The sequence below is a fragment of the Haliotis rubra genome, unplaced genomic scaffold, assembly GCF_003918875.1.
Source record: "Haliotis rubra isolate DU_JTF1 unplaced genomic scaffold, ASM391887v1 Scf1531, whole genome shotgun sequence".
Classification (NCBI taxonomy): Eukaryota; Metazoa; Mollusca; class Gastropoda; order Lepetellida; family Haliotidae; genus Haliotis; species Haliotis rubra.
Window position 1 is genome coordinate 9617 of NW_025765483.1, and position 21700 is coordinate 31316.

At 44.7% G+C, this 21700-nt stretch overlaps 2 pseudogenes; both read left to right on the top strand.

The window, feature by feature from the left end:
- The first annotated feature begins 549 nt into the window (after window positions 1-549).
- Window positions 550-11746, top strand: LOC124270641 (annotated as a pseudogene).
- Window positions 9220-11521, top strand: LOC124270642 (annotated as a pseudogene).
- Window positions 11747-21700: the final 9954 nt, after the last annotated feature.

A 21700-nucleotide genomic window follows, 5' to 3' on the forward strand; every position in this document is an offset into this window, starting at 1 on the left:
AGTTAAAATAAAGGACACGAGTTGTGCAGCTGATTTTGATCTTAATAATTGTTTGTCGATTAAATACATAGTTGAGAGTAAGACGTATAATTCACCATATTAGTTATCCCAGTTCTGGTCGTATCCCAGTTCTGGTCGCAACAGGCGTCACTTAATTCCCCCTATTGAGGCTGTCCTTGGGGATTCCCCATGTCTCCCTGACACGCTCCTCGCTATCAACATAGTTACACTTACATACGAGGACGTTGTCACGGGTGAAAATATTTCATTATGAAGCGTTATAGTTTCAATTACAAGTTTAAGTAATGTACAAATTCTAGAACGTTTGGGGTAAGGTTCCATGCGGTAAGATACTTCACTATATAGTCTCCTCGCTGTTTTAAGCGCGACGTAATTATTCTATTCACAATGCTCTCATAATTCCTTGAAAGCTGTTAGTTGGAACTTGACTGTCAAACAGAAAGTACAGTTAAAACGGGGTTTCCGTGACGCTGTCGAAGCACGTGACGAGTGGATATGATCAAATATGCGGTGAAATGAGGAAGTAAATCACAACGAGAGAGGGTGTTGAGATCGACAGTCGACATGTTGAGCTTCGTCCTCGTCGTCAGTGGTGTGGCCAGTATATTAGGGGGTGAAGTGCTTGACTCTGGAAACAAACCTGAGTTTCCCATCGGTGACGTTCGAGCGTGTTACAGAGATAACCAAAAACTTGAGCGTTTTGAGGTTCTGCCTGGTCAAGGCTGGGACAACCTGCGGAACGTGGACTCCGGCCTCGTTGTCGTCTACAACTACTCCAGGTGTCGGACAACTGAAGACGGCCGTTACCTCATCCCTGATACAGTCAACACCATCCCTTTGAAGGCAAGTAAGCTGAACGTTTATGCTGAACTAATCTCTCACTGGTCCAACTATACCAGTACCACGGCTCACGGTGTAAATATCGACGCGGGTCTTCATTTTGACTCTCGGTGAAAGTCAGTGGTACATTTTCTTTCGGGCTATGAGAATGTGAAGTCCAAACAGATAGGTGATAGGTCCTACACAACCCGAGTCCAACTGAGATACGTTCGCTACTCAAGCCAAACTGCAGCCCGACGCCGCTCTTCATCCCACGTTCAAGTCTCGTCTGCTCAGTATCGCGGGAAGTCTGCAACTGAACAAGACGGACCAAGCACGCTATGACAGTGAACTTCTTGTGCGGGACTTCGGTACACGTCGTCACCAATGTAGATGCCGGTGCCGCCTTGGTGCAGGAGGACCAGGTGTCTGCGGAATTTGTGAACAGCAGGAAATTCTCAAAGAGTCAAATAACGACTGGAGCGAGTGCTTCTTTTTTTGGGAAGTTTCGGTGTTTCTTATCATTCTTCTACGTCCAATGAAGTGAAGACAGCATATGAACAGCACAGATCCTCCTCTCAGATCGATACTCTAGGAGGTCCTATGTTCCAAGGCCTCCAACTTCACAGCCAACGACTGGACTAACGAGGTTGACTATGAACTGGTGGCCGTGGATAGGTCTGGAGATCCCCTCTTCTTCCTTATCAACTCTGCCTCTCTCCCCGAGCTTCCCAACTCCATCCTTTATCAACTTCAGAACCTTGTTCGGGGAGACAATTCTGCATTACTATGAGTTTAACACATACAGGGGATGTACTGAACTGGACTCGCCTAACTTCAGCCCTGCCGCCAACCTGGATGACGGAACGTGTAAAAGTCCCTACACTAATCTGACATTTGGTGGAGTTTTTCAAACCTGTAGTATGTCCTCAGGATCAAACAACGGCGACCTCTGTTCTGGCCTCGACCAAGTGAACCCTAAGACAGGAGGACATACCTGTCCAGATGGGTATGAACCAGTAGAACTGCACACAGGACGCCTGTCCGACTCGAAGTCGGTCCACTCTTGTCACTCCTGCTGGCTGTTCTTCAAGTGTTGCCCGACAACTATTACCACAGCAGAGGCAACCTACATCATGCATTGGTGCGCAGCTACGGGTCCGGTGTCTCAGGAGACTGGTTACCTCTTCGGAGGCCTGTACACGTCACAGCAACAATCCTCTCACTCGGAAAGACTTGCCCTGTCAACTTCTACACTCGCACCCTGGGGAAGGACCTCCACATCTGTATCAGTGATGACTACGAGCTGGCTATGAAGTATTCCATGCCATTCGGAGGTTTCATCAGCTGTACAACTGGTAACCCCCTTGCTATGACCCCTAAACCTGAGGGTAACAAGAACTCGGCCTTGCCATCACTGCACTCGTTCTTCCAAAAATCCAAAAGCTGGCCCAAGCACTGTCCTAAAGGCTACAGTCAACATCTGGCCTACGTCGATCAAGGCTGTGAGATCAACTATTGCCTGAAGGCGGGTTCCTTGTCAGAAGTTGGACTTCCCAAAATCCGTCGGCCGCCATTCCAGTCTGCTCCTCTGTTGCTCCCAAGCACTGACAACCAGGTGGTGTTTGACCCCTTGACCCTGACTTGGCGTAAAAATCAAGAGGCAATGCAGTTCATCAATGCACAGGGCGGTGAGGCCACTTCGTCGTCTACCGGAAGTGCTATGTCTGCTGGGGCAGCAGCTGGAATCGCTGTGGCTGCTACTCTCGCGTGTGTCGTCATCTCCACCCTCATCATCGTTCTTATCAAGCGACGTCGAAAGTCATCGTCGGTATATCGCAAGCTTGCAATTGACGACCCCCTTCTGTCTCCACAAATTAACTATGGTTCAACCGGAAGTGATGCTGTCAATGTAAACGTAGAGTAATCTCACTGGAACTCAAGGTGATTTTCAATTCTTTTCCAATGAAGGACTAGTTTACAAGGACTTATGGGGAACTACCTGTGCCCAACATTCTCTGTTTATGAACAATTTGCATCCTATAAAATATCCTTTGTCTACTTTGTCATAGTATCAGGTGCAATAATACGCCACTTCCCTCTTGCAAAGCCGAGACGCCATCATGGTTATAATAGGTTCTTAATGAATGATATCCATTGTTTACAATGTAAAATAATTCCCATTTATAACCATAAAATGATATTGTCTTGAAGGTGTGTCTTAAATGTGTTTTTCTTCAACTACCCCTGCCCTTACATCTGTGAAACCAACGTGAGTTGGTATGATTTTACATCGTGTTCAGCAATATGGATGGAATAATGTAGTTTCGCTATGCATGGATTGATTTCAGCAACTTGGACCTGCATAACTTTCATCCGATAATTGACATGACATGCCATGATAATTACTGTTGAATACTGTGAAATCATCGGGGCTAAAGCAATACTCACCGCCTTCAACCAGTAGACGATCACACCACTCTCTTCCTGTCATGTGACCAGAGATCTTGGTGTATTAGGTATGCAGCACTTTAGCCCCTCACTTCTGTGAACATTTTGGCGGTTAGACAGTCAGGTGGAGAGGGGTGAGCCTGGATTATACACGTGCCGAGAAGGCCATTTCTACATTTGTCGGGGTAAACTTGTCAATACTCGTGGTCTGAAGGCCATTATTCAATGTTACGGTGTTGATATGTGAATAACGTGGCCTGAAGGCCTCTATTTCAAGTGTTTGTGTTGACACGACAATATACGTGGGAAAAAGGCTATTACTCCACATGGTGAGCTTGCCGCGACAATACACGTGGGATGAAGGCTATTACTCCACATATTGGGGTTGACGGGACACTGAATACATGTGGGATAAAGGCCATTACTCCACATATTGGGCTTGACGTGACAATACATGTGGGATAAAGGCCATTATTCCACATGTTGGGATTGACGCGACAATACAAGTGGGATAAAGGCCATTACTTCACATGTTGGGCTTGACGCGACAATACACGTGGATAAAGGCCATTACTCCACATGCTGGGGTTGGCGCAACAATACTTGCGGGATAAAGACCATTACTCCACATGTTGGGGTTGACGCGTGAATACACGTGGGATAAAGGCCATTACTCCACATGTTGGGGTTGGGGAAAAAGGCCATTACTCCATATGTTCGGGTTGACGTGACAATACATGTGGGATAAGGGCCATTACTCCACATGTTGGGGTTGACGGGACACTGAATACACGTGGGATAAAGGCCATTACTCCACAGGTTAGGGTTGACGCGACAATACATGTGCGTAAAGGCCATTACTCCACATGTTTGGGTTGGGGATAAAGGCCATTACTCCACATGTTGGGGTTGACGCGACAATACAAGTGGATAAAGGCCATTACTCCACATGTTGGGGTTGACACGGTAATACATGTGGGATAAAGGCCATTACTCCACATGCGGGATTGACGGGACAATACATATCGCGATAAAGGCCATTACTCCACATGTTGGGGTTACATATCGGGGATAAAGGCCATTACTCCACATGTTGGGGTTGACTTTGACAATACCGCGTGGATAAAGGCCATTACTCCACATGTTGGGGTTGACACGATAATACACGTGGATAAAGGCCATTACTCCACATGTTGGGGTTGACGCGAGAATACATGTGGGATAAAGGCCATTACTCCATATGTTGGGGTTGACGCGACAATACATGTGGGATAAAGGCCATTAATCCACATGTTGGGGTTGACGGGACACTGAATGCATGTGGGATTAAGACCATTACTCCACATGTTGGGGTTGACGCGACAATACATGTGGGATAAAGGCCATTACTCCACATGTTGGGGTTGACGGGACACTGAATGCATGTGGGATTAAGGCCATTACTCCACATGTTGGGGTTGACGCGACAATACATGTGCGTAAAGGCCATTACTCCACATGTTGGGGTTGGGGATAAAGGCCATTACTCCACATGTTGGGGTTGACGCGACAATACAAGTGGATAAAGGCCATTACTCCACATGTTGGGGTTGACACAGTAATACATGTGGGATAAAGGCCATTACTCTACATGCCGGGATTGACGGGACAATACATGTGCGTAAAGGCCATTACTCCACATGTTGGGGTTGGGGATAAAGGCCATTACTCCACATGTTGGGGTTGACGCGACAATACACGTGGATAAAGGCCATTACTCCACATGTTGGGGTTGACACGATAATACACGTGGATAAAGGCCATTACTCCACATGTTGCAGTTGACGCGACAATACACTTGGGTTAAAGGCCATTACTCCATATGTTGGGGTTGACACGATAATACACGTGGATAAAGGCCATTACTCCATATGTTGCAGTTGACGCGACAATACACATGGGTTAAAGGCCATTGCTTCACATGTTGGGGTTGACGCGAGAATACATGTGGGATAAAGGCCATTACTCCACATGTTGGGGTTGACGGGACACCGAATACATGTGGGATAAAGGCCATTACTCCACATGTTGGTGTTGGCGGGACACTTAATACATGTGGGATAAAGGCCATTAATCCACATGTTGGGGTTGACACGACACTGAATGCATGTGGGATAAAGGCCATTACTCCACATGCAGGTGTTGACCGCCTCTACCTGTGCCCTGAGTAAACAGACATTCCCATTCCATCATACCGGACGCATTCCTATTCCACCACACAGGACACATTCCCATTTCATTACACCGGACACATTCCCATTCCATCATACTGGGCACATTCACATTCCTTCATACTGGACACATTCCTAATCCATCATACTGGACACATTCCCATTTCACTAGTGTTGTTTCAACATACAGGACACATTCACATTCCATAATACCGGACACATTCCCATCATACTGGACACATTCCCATTTCATTATACTGGACACATTCCCATTCCATTATACTGGACACATTCCCATTTCATTATACAGGACACATTCCAATTCCTTCATACCGGACACAGTCCCATTCCATCATACTGGACACATTCCCATTTCATTATACCGGACACATTCCAATTCCTTCATACCGGACACAGTCCCATTCCATCATACTGGACACATTCCCATTTCATTATACCGGACACATTCCTATTCCTTTATACCGGACACATTTCCATTCCATCCTACCGCACACATTCCCATTCCATGATACTCGACACATTCCCATTTCTTCATACTGGACACATTCCCATTCCATGATCCCGGACACATTCATATTCCATCATACTGGACAAATTCCCCTTTCATCATACCTGACACATTGCCACTCCTTCATACGTGACTCATTCTCATTCTATCATACTCAACACATTCCTATTCCATTATACCGGACACATTCCCATTCCGTCATACTGGACACATTCCTATTCCATCATACTGGACACATTCCCATTCCATCTTACTGGTCACATTCCCACTCCATCACTCTAGACACATTCCCATTCCATCCTACAGGCCACATTCCCATTCCGTAATACCGGACACATCCCCATCATACTGGACACATTCCCATTTCATTGTACAGGACACATTCCCATTCCATCATACCGGACACGTTCCCATTTCATCATACTGGACACATTCCCATTCCTTCATACCGGACACATTCCCATTCCATGATACTCGACACACTCCTATTCCACCATACTTGACACTACCAAAATTCGATTTTCTGTCAAGAACGCGTGGAAATACCCGTTAGACGCTATGATGCAGTCCACAAGCAAACTGTGTCCTTACGTTAACTGAGCAGGGCGTACCCTTGGAACGCGATAAAACAGCCCAAGGCTAAATATCGGATTTTTTATACTGAGTCGTTATTTTCCTTTGAAAGACCGGAGGCTTACATGGGAAAAGACCCGGTATTATCTTCCTCATAAAAGAAAGATAACACATCAAGCCTTCTATATATTGACTGATTTGGTAGCCAAGTGGATAATGCGTTCGTTTGTCCATTCCATTGTCGATTCTCATACCAGATCCATCATACCAGACACAACAACGCGTGAATCCCATTTCTGGAGACACCCGATTGTGTCATACCTGAAATATTGCTGAAAACCTAACTTACTCACTTCTCTCACTGCCCCAAAATATTGTTTTTTCATGAATGCTGATTGATACAACAGGTGAAGGTGAGCCCTAAATACATAAGGACCGTTATATATCAGGAACTGTCATAATCTGAAGTAGCCTCTGTGAGGGGACTGTCGTGCAGTTGCAATATGATTTCAATAATAGTGGATGGATAATCTTATCAGAACGGAAGTTACCGTGACCTAGATCAAGTGAAGAAAATATGCCATGTTTCCGTTGTCACATTAGGTGAGGTGAGGTGAGGTGAAGCGAGGCGAGGTGAGGCTAGGCGAGGTGGGGTGGGGTGAGGCGAGGTGAGGCGAGGTGTGGTGAGGCGAGGTGAGGCGAGGTGAGGTGAGGCGAGGTGAGGCGAGGCGAGGCGATACGAGGCGAGGTGGGGTGGGGTGGGGTGAGGTGAAGTGAGGTGAGGTGAGGTGAGGTGAGGCAAGACGAAGCGAGGTGTGGTGAGGTGAGGTGAGGTGAGATGTGGTGAGGCGAGGTAAGGCGAGGCGAGGTGGGGTAAAATGGGGTACAACGATGGACTCAAAGTTATTGCGCTGAGATCAGCGTCCATGCATCGAGTGTGGATTTTGGTGGTTGTAGTATCGTTGAAGACTAATGCAGGTTTAATACGCCAGTCTACTACAATACCAGTAGTTTTAACATGGATACTCGTGGTGACATGATAGCTAATCTGTTTGTGTGTTTGTTGTTTAACAGCTATATGGCGGCAGTCTGTAAATGATCGAGTCTGCACCAGACAATCCAATGATCAACATAATGAGAATCGATCTACGCAAGTGGGTCAGTGAGCCTGACTATCCGATCCCGTTTGTCGCCTCTTACGACAAGCATGGGTTGCTGAAGACCAATTCTAACCCGAATATTCATGGGTATGACACCCACTCCACGTAAATATCCCATCGAACATTTAACCTGTAGTCACTGTCCAGGGCCCCGTTCCTCATCTTAAGTTGCGCTACGACAGTGGTAAGTCTATGTTAAAATATGAGAGTTACGATCATCTTAGCGCTATGATCGCTTTGAGGAACGGGGCTCTGTTGAGCTGGAAGTTGTACCTAAGTGGCTGGAACCTGTGAAACAAATAGGCATCTTTCTATGTGGTCCCTTATCACAACTGTAGTTATTTTTTACATGATATGGTTTATTGGATGCGAAAAGAAAAGCTGGGTGATTTGATCAAACTTAACCCTGGACAAGTCCTCCTCTTAGAAATAGGCGACCATGATGAGAATACGACTTGATATAACTATCTTCGACAGTGATTCTCTCTCTGTCTTTCTCTTTCTCCATCACACTCTCTGTGTGTCTCTTTCTTTCTCCATCTCTGTCTGTCCGACTGTCTCTCTCTCCCTCACACATACACACACTCTCCCTCTGTCTCTTTCTTTCTCCGTCTCTCTCTCTATCTGTCTGTCTCTCACTCTCTGCCTCACACATACACATACACACACTCTCCCTCTGTCTCTTTCTTTCTCCGTCTCTTTCTCTGTCTGTCTGACTGTCTCTCTCTCCCTCACACATACACACACTCTCTGTGTCTCTTTCTTTCTCCGTCTCTCGCTCCCTCTCTGTCTGTCTCTCACTCTCTCCCTCACACATACACACACACTCCCTCTGTCTCTTTCTTTCTCCGTCTCTCGCTCTCTCTGTGTCTGTCTCTCACTCTCTGCCTCACACACGTACACACACACTCTCTCTTTGCGATGTATTTGCCATTGGTTTCCCATTCCATCATACTGGACACATTCCCATTCTATGATACTGGACACTACCATTGGCTGACCCTGGCAATATACATGTACTCTCTATCTGCCACAGGTTGTTTACATAACGCTCAAGCATGGCGGGTGACAGTGGCGTCACCTCCCCCTACTGAGGCTGTCCTTGGGGATTCCCAATGTCTCCTGACACGCTTCGCGCTATCAGTATAGTTACACTTACATACGAGGACATTGTAACGTGTGGAAAATATTTCATGATGAAGCGTTATATTTTCCATTACAAGTTTAAGTAAGGTAAAAATTCTAGAAGTTTTGGCGTAAAGTTCCATTCGGTAAGATGCTCACTTTACAGTGTCCTCGCTGTTTTAAGCGCGACGTAATTATTGTACATACAATGCCCTCGTACTTCCTTGTCGGCTGTTAGCTGGACCTTGACTGGGTTGTGGGATGAGAAAGTACAGTTAAAACGGGTTTTCCGTGACGCTGTAAATGCACGTGACGAGCTGATATGATCAAATATGCGGTGCAATGAGGAAGTAAATCACAACGAGAGAGGGTGTTGAGATCGACAGTCGACATGTTGAGCTTCGTCCTCGTCGTCAGTGGTGTGGCCAGTGTATTAGGGGGCGAAGTGCTTGACTCTAGAAACAAACCTGAGTTTCCCATCGGTGACGTTCGAGCGTGTTACAGAGATAACCAAAAACTTGAGCGTTTTGAGGTTCTGCCTGGTCAAGGCTGGGACAACCTGCGGAACGTGGACTCCGGCCTCGTTGTCGTCTACAACTACTCCAGGTGTCGGACAACTGAAGACGGCCGTTACCTCATCCCTGATACAGTCAACACCATCCCTTTGAAGGCAAGTAAGCTGAACGTTTATGCTGAACTAATCTCTCACTGGTCCAACTATACCAGTACCACGGCTCACGGTGTAAATATCGACGCGGGTCTTCATTTTGACTCGGTGAAAGTCAGTGGGCTATGAGAATGTGAAGTCCAAACAGATAGGTGATAGGTCCTACACAACCCGAGTCCAACTGAGATACGTTCGCTACTCAGCCAAACTGCAGCCCGACGCCGCTCTTCATCCCACGTTCAAGTCTCGTCTGCTCAGTATCGCGGGAAGTCTGCAACTGAACAAGACGGACCAAGCACGCTATGACAGTGAACTTCTTGTGCGGGACTTCGGTACACACGTCGTCACCAATGTAGATGCCGGTGCCGCCTTGGTGCAGGAGGTCCAGGTGTCTGCGGAATTTGTAAACAGCAGGAAATTCTCAAAGAGTCAAATAACGGCTGGAGCGAGTGCATCGTTGTTTGGGATTTTCAGTATCGGTGTTTCTTATAATTCTTCTACGTCCAATGAAGTGAAGACAGCATATGAACAGCACAGATCCTCCTCTCAGATCGATACTCTAGGAGGTCCTATGTTCAAGGCCTCCAACTTCACAGCCAACGACTGGACTAACGAGGTTGACCATGAACTGGTGGCCGTGGATAGGTCTGGAGACCCCTCTTCTTCCTTATCAACTCTGCCTCTCTCCCCGAGCTGCCCAACTCCATCCTTTATCAACTTCAGAACCTTGTTCAGGAGACAATTCTGCATTACTATGAGTTTAATACTTACAGGGGATGTACTGAACTGGACTCGCCTAACTTCAGCCCTGCCGCCAACCTGGATGACGGAACGTGTAAAAGTCCCTACACTAATCTGACATTTGGTGGAGTTTTTCAAACCTGTAGTATGTCCTCAGGATCAAACAACGGCGACCTCTGTTCTGGCCCTCGACCAAGTGAACCCTAAGACAGGGAGGACATACCTGTCCAGATGGGTATGAACCAGTAGAACTGCACACAGGACGCCTGTCCGACTCGAAGTCGGTCCACTCTTGACACTCCTGCTGGCTGTTCTTCAAGTGTTGCCACGACAACTATTACCACAGCGAAGCAACCTACATCATGCATTGGTGCGCAGCTACGGGTCCGGTGTCTCAGGAGACTGGTTACCTCTTCGGAGGCCTGTACACGTCACAGCTCAACAATCCTCTCACTCAAGGAAAGACTTGCCCTGTCAACTTCTACACTCGCACCCTGGGGAAGGACCTCCATATCTGTATCAGTGATGACTACGAGCTGGCTATGAAGTATTCCATGCCATTCCGGAGGTTTCATCAGCTGTACAACTGGTAACCCCTTGCTATGACCCTAAACCTGAGGGGTAACAAGAACTCGGCCTTGCCATCACTGCACTCGTTCTTCCAAAAATCAAAAGCTGGCCCAAGCACTGTCCTAAAGGCTACAGTCAACATCTGGCCTACGTCGATCAAGGCTGTGAGATCAACTATTGCCTGAAGGCGGGTTCCTTGTCAGAAGTTGGACTTCCCAAATCCGTCGGCCGCCATTCCAGTCTGCTCCGCTGTTGCGCCCAAGCACTGAAAATCAGGTGGTGTTTGACCCCTTGACCCCTGACTTGGCGTAAAAATCAGAGGCAATGCAGTTCATCAATGCACAGGGCGGTGAGGCCACTTCGTCGTTTACCGGAAGTGCTATGTCTGCTGGGGCAGCAGCTGGAATCGCTGTGGCTGCTACTCTCGCGTGTGTCGTCATCTCCACCCTCATCATCGTTCTTATCAAGCGACGCCGAAAGTCATCGTCGGTATATCGCAAGCTTGCAATTGACGACCCCCTTCTGTCTACACAAATTAACTATGGTTCAACCGGAAGTGATGCTGTCAATGTAAACGTAGAGTAATCTCACTGGAACTCAAGGTGATTTTCAATTTCTTTCCAATGAAGGACTTATTTGAACTACCTGTGTCCAATAAAACGTGTCTACATCTAATGCTGATTCTCTGTTTGTGAACAATTTGCATCCTATACAATATACTTTGTCTACTTTGTCATTGTATCAGGTGCAATAATACGCCACTTCCCTCTTGCAAAGCCGAGACGCCATCATGGTTATAATAGGTTCTTAATGAATGATATCCATTGTTTACAATGTAAAATAATTCCCATTTATAACCATAAAATGATATTGTCTTGAAGGTGTGTCTTAAATGTGTTTTTCTTTCAACGACCCTCGCCCTTACATATCTGTGAAACCAACGTGAGTTGGTAGGATTTTTACATCGTGTTCAGCAATATGGATGGAATAATGTAGTTTCGCTATGCATGGAATGATTTCTGCAAATTGGACCTGCATAACTCTCATCCCATATTGACATGACATGCCGTGATAATTACTGTTGAATACTGTGTGAAATCATCGGGGCTAAAGCAATACTCACCGCCTTCAACCAGTGGAGACGATCACACCACTCTCTTCCTGTCATGTGACCAGACATCTTGTAGGCATTAGGTATGCAGCACTTTAGCCTCGCCTTCTGTGAACATTTTGGCGGATAGACAGTCAGGTGGAGAGGGGTGAACCTAGATTATACACGTGCCGGGGAAGGCCATTTCTACATTTGTCGGGGTAAACGTGTCAATACTCGTGGTCACAAGGCCATTATTCAATGTGTTGTGGTTTTACGTGTCAATACACTTGGGATAAAGGCCATTACTCCCACATCTGGTGTTGACGTGTCGATACATGTTTGCTGACTGGTCGATGTCCTTGTTCTTATGGATTAGGCAATATGGTTTTCCACATGTTGAATAATATTTACATGACAATGTCCACAGGGTATTTATGACCTTGTTTGTCCTTTGTTGCGATGTTGTATCCCTATAAACATAAACGTGTACAGAGATTAGATCGAGATTAACAAAGGGCTCCTCCTTTAAACTTCAACAACTGAATGTTTACATACAAGATATACAACACTACCGTTTGGCGCGGTCAAGATATTTTGATAACATTTTAGAATATACTGACGATGTCTTGCTTGTAAAATGTAAAAATAACACATAGCAGCATAACGTGTCACCTGACTTTACGTGGTGACAACTCACATCTGGTTGCTAAGTATAAGGCATAAAATAATGTTTCGTACCAACTCCTTTTTTGTCTTGAGTAACATTTTCACGAATTATGAAGCTAAAAATAAGATAGGCGTGTCGTATCCGTGAAATCTGACGTCGTGTGCGATCAGTGGCTAAAACGCACACCGGCTTATGCTATGGTGTTGCTTCATGTTCGGTAGAAAACATTCATATGCCAATAATAATGAGTGCCTCTATGCCCCGAGTACATGGGCATACCCATTCCATCCACAGACGCAATGCAAGGACCTAAGGAGACCAAAGGTAGCCCTGGGGACACACGGAAGTAAACCGAGTCGGACAATCGCGGAGACCGAGACCGCGGGGGCACGAGACAGGTCTGAGATCGTCATCACAGGACACACCCGCTAGGGAGGTGTGGGGCCAGAATCATGTGGGGCGTTCTTTGACGCATCAAGTGTTATGAATGAGACTGACGGCTGTAGCGACGGTTAATTTTATTTTCTGGTACATTTCCGGTATCGTGCAAAACTTACGAAGACTGGCTTGTTTCGTAGATTATATCAAATCACTTGATATAATTGGTATTACTGAAACTTGGTCGCTTGACTTGAACCTGAAAATATTTTCGATTGTTTTAAGTTGATTGAAAAAATGCACAAAATTTCACAATAAGGGGAGACCTTCCGGGTATCGTTGTACTGATAAAGAAAGGTTTATGATTACATGAAATGGTCTAAAGTAACCAGAAAACGCTATATTTATCATGTTTGTCATACACTGTTTCACCTCGACAAAGAGATATTTTTGTACTCTTAATATGTACAGCCTGGAAGCATCCGCGGTATGATAAATGCTGCCACTATGTAGCCAGCCAGGTGTAAAATTTATTTCAGGATAACCTATTATCCATTGTTTCTTCTGTACCGGACTGCTATATCTTATTGTGGCGGAGATTTCAATGCGCGTACCGGAATGAACCCCGATTTTATGGGGGGATGATCTGCTGGAATACTGGAAACCCGAAACCATTCATTGCTGGGACTTCTTATGGATTATTTCCGTAGTTGGTTCTCCGCCGACAAGGTTATAAACCAAGGTTTGGTAAAACACTTGTGACATGTGCTCGTTTTAATATTCATATTATGAATGGTCGTTGTGGCAGTGATGATGCACAACTGGAGATTTACTTACATAAGGTCTGAACGAACAGTGTTATTGATTATGTTATTTCGTCAGCAGCATTATTTGACTATGTAAATGATTTCAGTATGCAATCGCACGCATGAATCAGACCATCTTCCCATTATATTACGAATAAAATAAAATCATAATGAAAAGCTGATACACATGATAAAGATCTGAAATTACGTACGGTTTACTTGGGATAATAATAAGTCAGGACAGTTCAGGGGGAAAATTTGCTATCTGAAAACGTTCAGGAATTGCTAGATAAATCTGTTGATTATTGCTTTCACTAGTATAGATGAAAATTATACGATATATGACAGATGCGATCTGTTCAACGGCTTCTTGTATGAGAAAAAAGTTGGTCAATCAAAGCATACTTGAAAGTTGGTTTGACTCAGATTTTAAAAACCGAAGATGCAAATTTCTCAATAAGTTCCGGAAATGTAAGACAAGCATTCATTTGATCAATATTGCATCGTAAGAAACCAATATAATGCGTATTGACTATTTTGAGAAAAACGAATAACAATAGAAAATAGCGTATCTAATTCAAACATTTCTGGTCGAACTTAAACGTTTAAATAACCATCAAGTAAGGCAAAGAACAATATTCAGATACACGATTGGTTGGCTTTTTGAGTGTTCATACAGTAGATAATAAAATGACCATAATTATCATGACAATTACAGAGCAGACCAACCTGAGCCGGCAAAATTCAGAACTTACGTAGATATGCTTAGTTCACCAATCGCTAGAAGAGATTTTTGAAAGTATTGACAATCTTAAATCAAACAAATCACCGGGATTTGATGGCATGATATCAAATTCTTTAAACACTCGTCTGACCTTATCGCTCCCATACCTAGAACTACTATTTAATATCATATTGGAAAATGGTACTCCCAAAATGTTGGACGGTGGTATGTTGTTCCGATCCATAAGTGCAAATAACTTAAATAACTATGGGAATAACATTACTAGTATATTTAGTAAAATTTTCCTTTTATAATTAATAAAGAGACTTGTAAGCTGGGGAGATACCATGGATAAGATAAGATCTAGCTGGTTGAACATGGATATACCTGTTAGTACTTTTATGTTTATTTTACAAGTATAATACAGAGATATTTGAATTTAAAAGGAGAGAAAGTATATGCCCTATTTGTAGATTTTGCGAAAGCCTTGGCTTTGTCGAACAATAACAAGCTTTGATTCTCCTATTTTACAATATCATGGTCTCAGTAACAAAATGAGTAAACTTTTGACTAATATGTGTGAGAACGTGAAGGCGTATTGTTAAAAAGAAATAATCAAGAATTTTCGGAAACGTTCGAATTAAAACTTGGTGTAAAGGCAAGGGACATGCTTAGTCCTTTCCTGTTTCATTTCATCAATGAGCTTGCTGTTCAAATCAAACTAATTGTTCAGAGTGGCATACAACTTCGCGATATTTAAAATCTTCCTTGTTTGTTTGCAGACGACGTTGTGTTGTTTTCAATGATGGCCTCCAAAATCAAATAAATGAACTCAATTACTGCGATAAATGGAAATTGTTTAATACCGCTTCCATCCTGAAGGTTATTTAATATTTATTTCTTCATGTTACTATTCCATGGCCCAAGTTGTATTTTACCAATAGTTTGTCTAAAATTTGCCTTCCTTCTCACTACACTCCACTTTTCCATTTTATTAGTATTATGAACAATAAAATACACCCAGAATGTGAATTTAAAACCTTTAAATTTTGTCTAAGAATAAACAGGCCTGACATTACAGGCTGCATCTAAGGGTCACTGGGCTTTCATCCATCGGCATCACCTTGTCCATACATCTTGGTGTTAAGTGAATACAAGTGTATTAGTTTATTCATTATCAATACACCATTTCGCCTCAAGTTATCCATATTCCATTTCATATACCTTCACCTCAGTTATGTTATATATTGTGTATATTAAGCTTTCAAAAGTGAACATCATATTCCATTTTCTGTTCTCTATTGCTCGGCTGTTCATTACTATGTCCACCATTCATTCCAGTCATTCCCTTCATTTTCAGTGTGGCTGTCCATGCATCTTTTTATTCCATTCCGTTGTCCATGTTTCCACCTCATGTATTATATAAAGCAATCCACCTTTTCCATTCAGTATTCTCCCTACATTTGTTGTTCATGTCTCAAATATTCATGTCTCTTCACTGTCATTCCATGTGAATGGGCCTCCACTACTCATCTGTCCATCCACTATTCCATACCATCCATTCCGTTCTATATCCATCCATTTATCCTTAATTCTCTACCACTTTCTCTGTCCATCCATCTGTCACCATGTCCATCCACTACTAATATTATTTCCATTTTATCCACTATACCATATATTTATTTATACCATTCCCCATTATATGTATATATACTAAAAGGCCTGTGGCCTCTTCAGTCTCCGTTGGTCATTCCTGGACACATTCCATTCCTATCCATCTAGTCCATTCCATTATCTCCTGGGCTATTCCCATTTCCATCCACCTGGATCCATTCCATATTACTCACTGGGGTTATTCCTATTCCATATCGGATCATTCCATTCCATACTGGTCTTTCACATGGACATTCCATTCCATTCCTTCCGTCCATTCCATTCGTGACATTCCATTCCGGTCATATTCCCATTCCTCCTTTCCATTCCATTCCCATACTGGGCTGTTCCATTCCATCCACCTGGACATTCCTATTCCATGTCACTTGGACACATTCCCATTCGTCATACCGGACCTCCATTTCCAGTGGACCTCCATTCCATCCTGTGGGTTTGTTCCGTGTCCATGCTGGGACATTCCATTCCATCCTGGGGCCATCATTCCATCCATTCCATTTCCATCTGTTTCATTCCATACCATTCCCATTCCATCCGCACTGGGGCTGTTCCATTCATCCATTCCATACCTGGACATTCCGTTCCATCCATATTCTCATTCCATCCATATTCATTCCATCATGCCTGGTCCATTCCATTTCCATTCCCATTCTATGTGCGTGTTCCATCCATTCTGGGTTCCATAGTTTCATCTCCATGGTCACCGGTCCATTCTCATTCTGTGGTGTTCCATTCTGTCCATTCCGGGTGGTGTTCTCATTGTCATTTCCGGTTCTCGGTCCATTCCGTGTCACCTGGGTTCCGGTCCATCCGACTGGGTCCATTCCATGTGGACTGTGTTCCTATTCCATCCTGGGTCGGTTATACTGGTCATTCCAGTTCCGTTCGTTCCATGCCTGTGTTCCGTCCATTGCATTCTCGTTCTTTGTCCATTCCATTGCTATCCTGGGTTTCGTTCCATAGGTCCTTTCCATTCTGTCATTCCATTCCGGGCTGGTTCCATTTCCGTTCCATTCCTGCTGGTTTCTCCATTCATTCTGGACATTCTCATTCCATGCCGGACGTTCATTCCATGCCAGCTCCATTCTATCCTGGCCGGTTCCATTCCATTCATCTCATCCATTCTGTCATACTGGGTTCGTTCCATCCTTGTCCATCCGGCTCCATCCGCCTGGTTTCCGCCTCATACCGGTCTTGTTCTCCGTTCCAGCCTGGGTTCTCGTCCATCCTTGCTGGGTTTGTTCCATTCTCATTCTCTGCCTGTGTTCATGTCCATTCCGTTCTGGTTGATTCTCATTCCGTCTGTCCATTCCATCCTTTTCCGTTCCATGTGGTCAGTCCGATTCGTGTGATTCCGTTTATGGTCCTGGGATCCGTTCCTCCGTTGGTTTCATTCCTGGGTTGTTCGTTCCACTGGTTCCGTGTCCGTTCTGGGGCATTCCATTCCATCCATGCTGGGCCTTCCATTTCATCCATATTCCGGTTTCCTGTGGTTGTCCATGCTGGGCCATTCTCATTCCGGTGATTCCATTTCGGCTCCTTGGTTCTCATTCCATCCATTTGGTCCATTCCATTTCCTTACCGGTCATTCGATTCCGTTCCTTCCTGGATGCGTTCTCGATTCCATCATTCTGGTTTCTCCTCTCCTGGGTTGATTCTCGGTGTCATGTGGCTCACATTCCATTCCTCCTTGGTTCGTTGTTCTCATCCTTGGTTGTTCTCATCCATCCTTCCTGCGGTTTCCATCCATGGGTCTCCATCCATTCCATTCCATTCCATACTGTCACGTTGGTGTTTCCTTTTCCTGTTCCACCATGCTGGTCCGTTCCTGTTCCGTTCTTGTCCGTCCTGGTCCGTTCCATTCCTGTTCTGCTGGTTCCATTCCCGGTCCATTCCGTTTGGGATTCCATTCCTTCCTTGTCTCGTGTGTCCTGGTTCCTTCTCATTCCATCCGGCTGGTCCATTCCCATTCCAATACGGCGGTCTCCGTTCCATCACCTGGTTTGATTCTCATTCCATCCTGGGTCCATTTCCATTCCATCCATTCCATTCCATTCCTGAACACCTTCCTGGGTTCCATTGGGCTGTGTTCCATTCCATTCCTTCCATTCTGGGCCTGTATTCCACCTTCCATCCTGTGTTTCCATTTCCATTCCATCCTGGTCCATTCCCATTCCATCATTCTCCATTCCATTCCTTGCTGGGTCCATTCCATTCCATCATTCTGGACATTCTCATTCCATCCTTCCATCTTCCTGCTCCGGTCACTTCCATTCTATCCATGTGCTGGTCTCATTCCTTCATTCCACTGGATATTCATCATTTTGTCCTTCCATTCCATTCCAGTATCTCCGTCCTCCTTATTCCATCCTGCTGGTACATTCCATTCCACTGGATACGTTCTCATCTTTCCTGGGTTCCATTCCATTCCATTACCTGGTTTGATTCTTATTCCATGCTGGTCCATTCCATTCTATCCATTCTGTTCCATCATTCCATTTGTATCTCATTCCATTCCTGGTCCACATTCCATTCCTTGTCCATTTCCATTTCCGTTCCATTCCATTCCAGCTGGTCCATTCCATTCCATCCATCCATTCCATTCCATCCGTCCATATTCCATTCCTCCTTCACCGTTCCATTCATTCATTGGTCCCATTCCATTGCTCCACCTGGGTTCCTGTTCCATTCCATTCCATCCTTGGTTCCATTCCATTCCATCCTCCGGTTCCATTCCATCCATTCTCATTCCATCCATACAGGTCCATTCCTGGGTCCATTCCATTCCATCCTTCCGTTCCATTCCATCTTCCATTCCATTCCATCCATCAGTCATGTTCCATTCCATTCCTGGGTTGTTCCATTCCATGTTCGTTCCATGTTCCATTCCATTCCATCCATTCCGGTTTCCATTCCATTCCATACTGGTCTGGACATTCCATTCCATCACCTGGGTCCTTCGTTCCATTCCATGGGTCCGTTCCATTCCATCCATTCCATTCCATGGTCCATTCCGTTCCATTCCTTGTCCGTTCCATTCCATTCCTGGGTTTCATTCCATTCCATCCATTTGTTCCATTCATTCATGCTCCATATTCCATTCCATCCATTCTCATTCCGTTCCATCCATGGCTGGGTCCACTGTTCCATTCCTCCATTCCATTCCGTTCCATTCCATCATCCATTCCATTCTTCATTCCATTCCATTCCTGTTCCATCCTCCGTGGTTCCATTCCATCCTGGTTCCATTCCATTCACATGGTCTGGTTCCATCCATCCGGTGGTTCCGTTCCTATTCCATCATCCTGGGTCCATTCCGCCTGGGCCATTTCGTTCCGGTTTCCTGTTCCATTCCATTCCATCCATACTGGTCCGTTCCATTCCGCCTATTCCATTCCATTCCATTTCATTCCATTCCGCCGGTCATTCCGTTCCTGGGTTGTTCGTCATTCCATTCCCGTCCATTCCGTCTGGGTCCTGGTCATTCCATATTCCATCGTTCCGTTCCGTCCATCCGTTCTCATTCCATCACCTGGACACGTTCCGGTTCCGTCATACTGGATCCACCCCATACCATCCTACTGGTCACATTCCTATTCCATCATACTGGACATATTCCAATTCCATCATCCGCCTGGGTCGTTTTCGTCATTCCATTCTCCGTTCCATACTTGGATCCCATTCCATCCATACCGTGGGTTCCATTCCATCATACTGGGTCTGGACAATATTCCTATTCCATCAACATCCTGCACACATTCCATCATTCCTTATTCATCATACTGTCACATTCCTATTCCATCATACTGGACATATTCCCATTCCATCATACTGGACACATTTCCATTTCCATCAAACCGGACACATTCCTATTCCATCATACTGGACACATTCCCATTCCATCATACTGGACATTCCATTCCATCATTACCGGACACATTCCTATTCCATCATACTGGACACATTCCCATTCCATCATACTGGACACATTCCTATTCCATCATACCTGACACATTCCTATTCCATCATACTGGACACATTCGATAAATTTTATTCCATCATACCGGATACATTCCCATATCCTCATACTGGACACATTTCTATTCCATCATACTGGACACATTCCCATTCCATCCTACTGGTCACATTCCTATTCCATCATACTGGACATATTCCCATTCCATCATACTTGACACATTCTCATTCAATCATACTGGACACATTCCCGTTCCATCATACTGGATACATTCCCATACCATCCTACTGGTCACATTCCTATTCCATCATACTGGATATATTCCAATTCCATCATACCAGACACATTCTCATTCAATCAAACTGAATATATTCCCTTTCCATCAAACCGGACACATTCCCATTCCATCATACTGGACACATTCCCATATCATCATACTGGACATATTCCCATTCCATCATACCGGACACATTTCCATTCCATCAAACTGGACACATTCCTATTCCATCATACTGGACACATTCCCATTCCATCATACCGGACACATTCCTATTCCATCATACCTGACACATTCTCATTCAATCATACTGGACACATTCCCGTTCCATCATACTGGATACATTCCCATACCATCCTACTGGTCACATTCCTATACCATCATACTGGACGTATTCCCATTCCATCATACCAGACACATTCTCATTCAATCATACTGCACACATTCCCATTCCATCAAACTGGATACATTCCCATTCCATCATACCGGACACATTCCCATTCCATCATACCAGACACATTCCCATTCCAGCCTACTGAATATATTCCCATTCCATCATACTGGACACATTCCCATTCCATCATACTGGAGACATTCCCATTCCATCATACTGGATACATACTCATTCCATCATAGTGGACACATTCCTATTCCATCATACTGAACACATTCTCATTCCACCATGCCAGACGCATTCCCAATCTTTCATACCTGACACCTTCCCATTCCATCCTACTGGACACATTCCCATTCTGTCATACTGGACACTAGCAGAGTCTGGCTGTGTCAATATCGCGGAGAAATACCCGTTAGACGCTATGATTCAGTCCACACACTTCAAAAGGAGAGTTTCGGTAGTCTAGAAGACCTTCGTATCGATCTGTAGCCTTCTTCAGTATAGACTTCAAAGTCTGGAATGAGGAAAGCCCGGACTTGAGGTTACATGATTGAAATTCTAGTCCTCGGCAAACTGTCTAAAGTCTGCACTGCTGTACTGAGGTCTATTCTCACTGCTAACAGTCTCAGGCAAGACATATATTTAGCAAATTGGCTTTTTAGGTGACAAATAACTCTCTTGCTGGATGTATCTTTCAGTAAAGACATCTCAGGCCATTTTGTAATCTACTGTCAGCAGATATGAATTTCCTTATGGTTTGAGTGACATCCCCTGAGTAACATGCGAGAAGACGAGCTCTGAAAAAAAGTGTGTAAAGAATATCAAAAGAGATATGAGTGTCGACG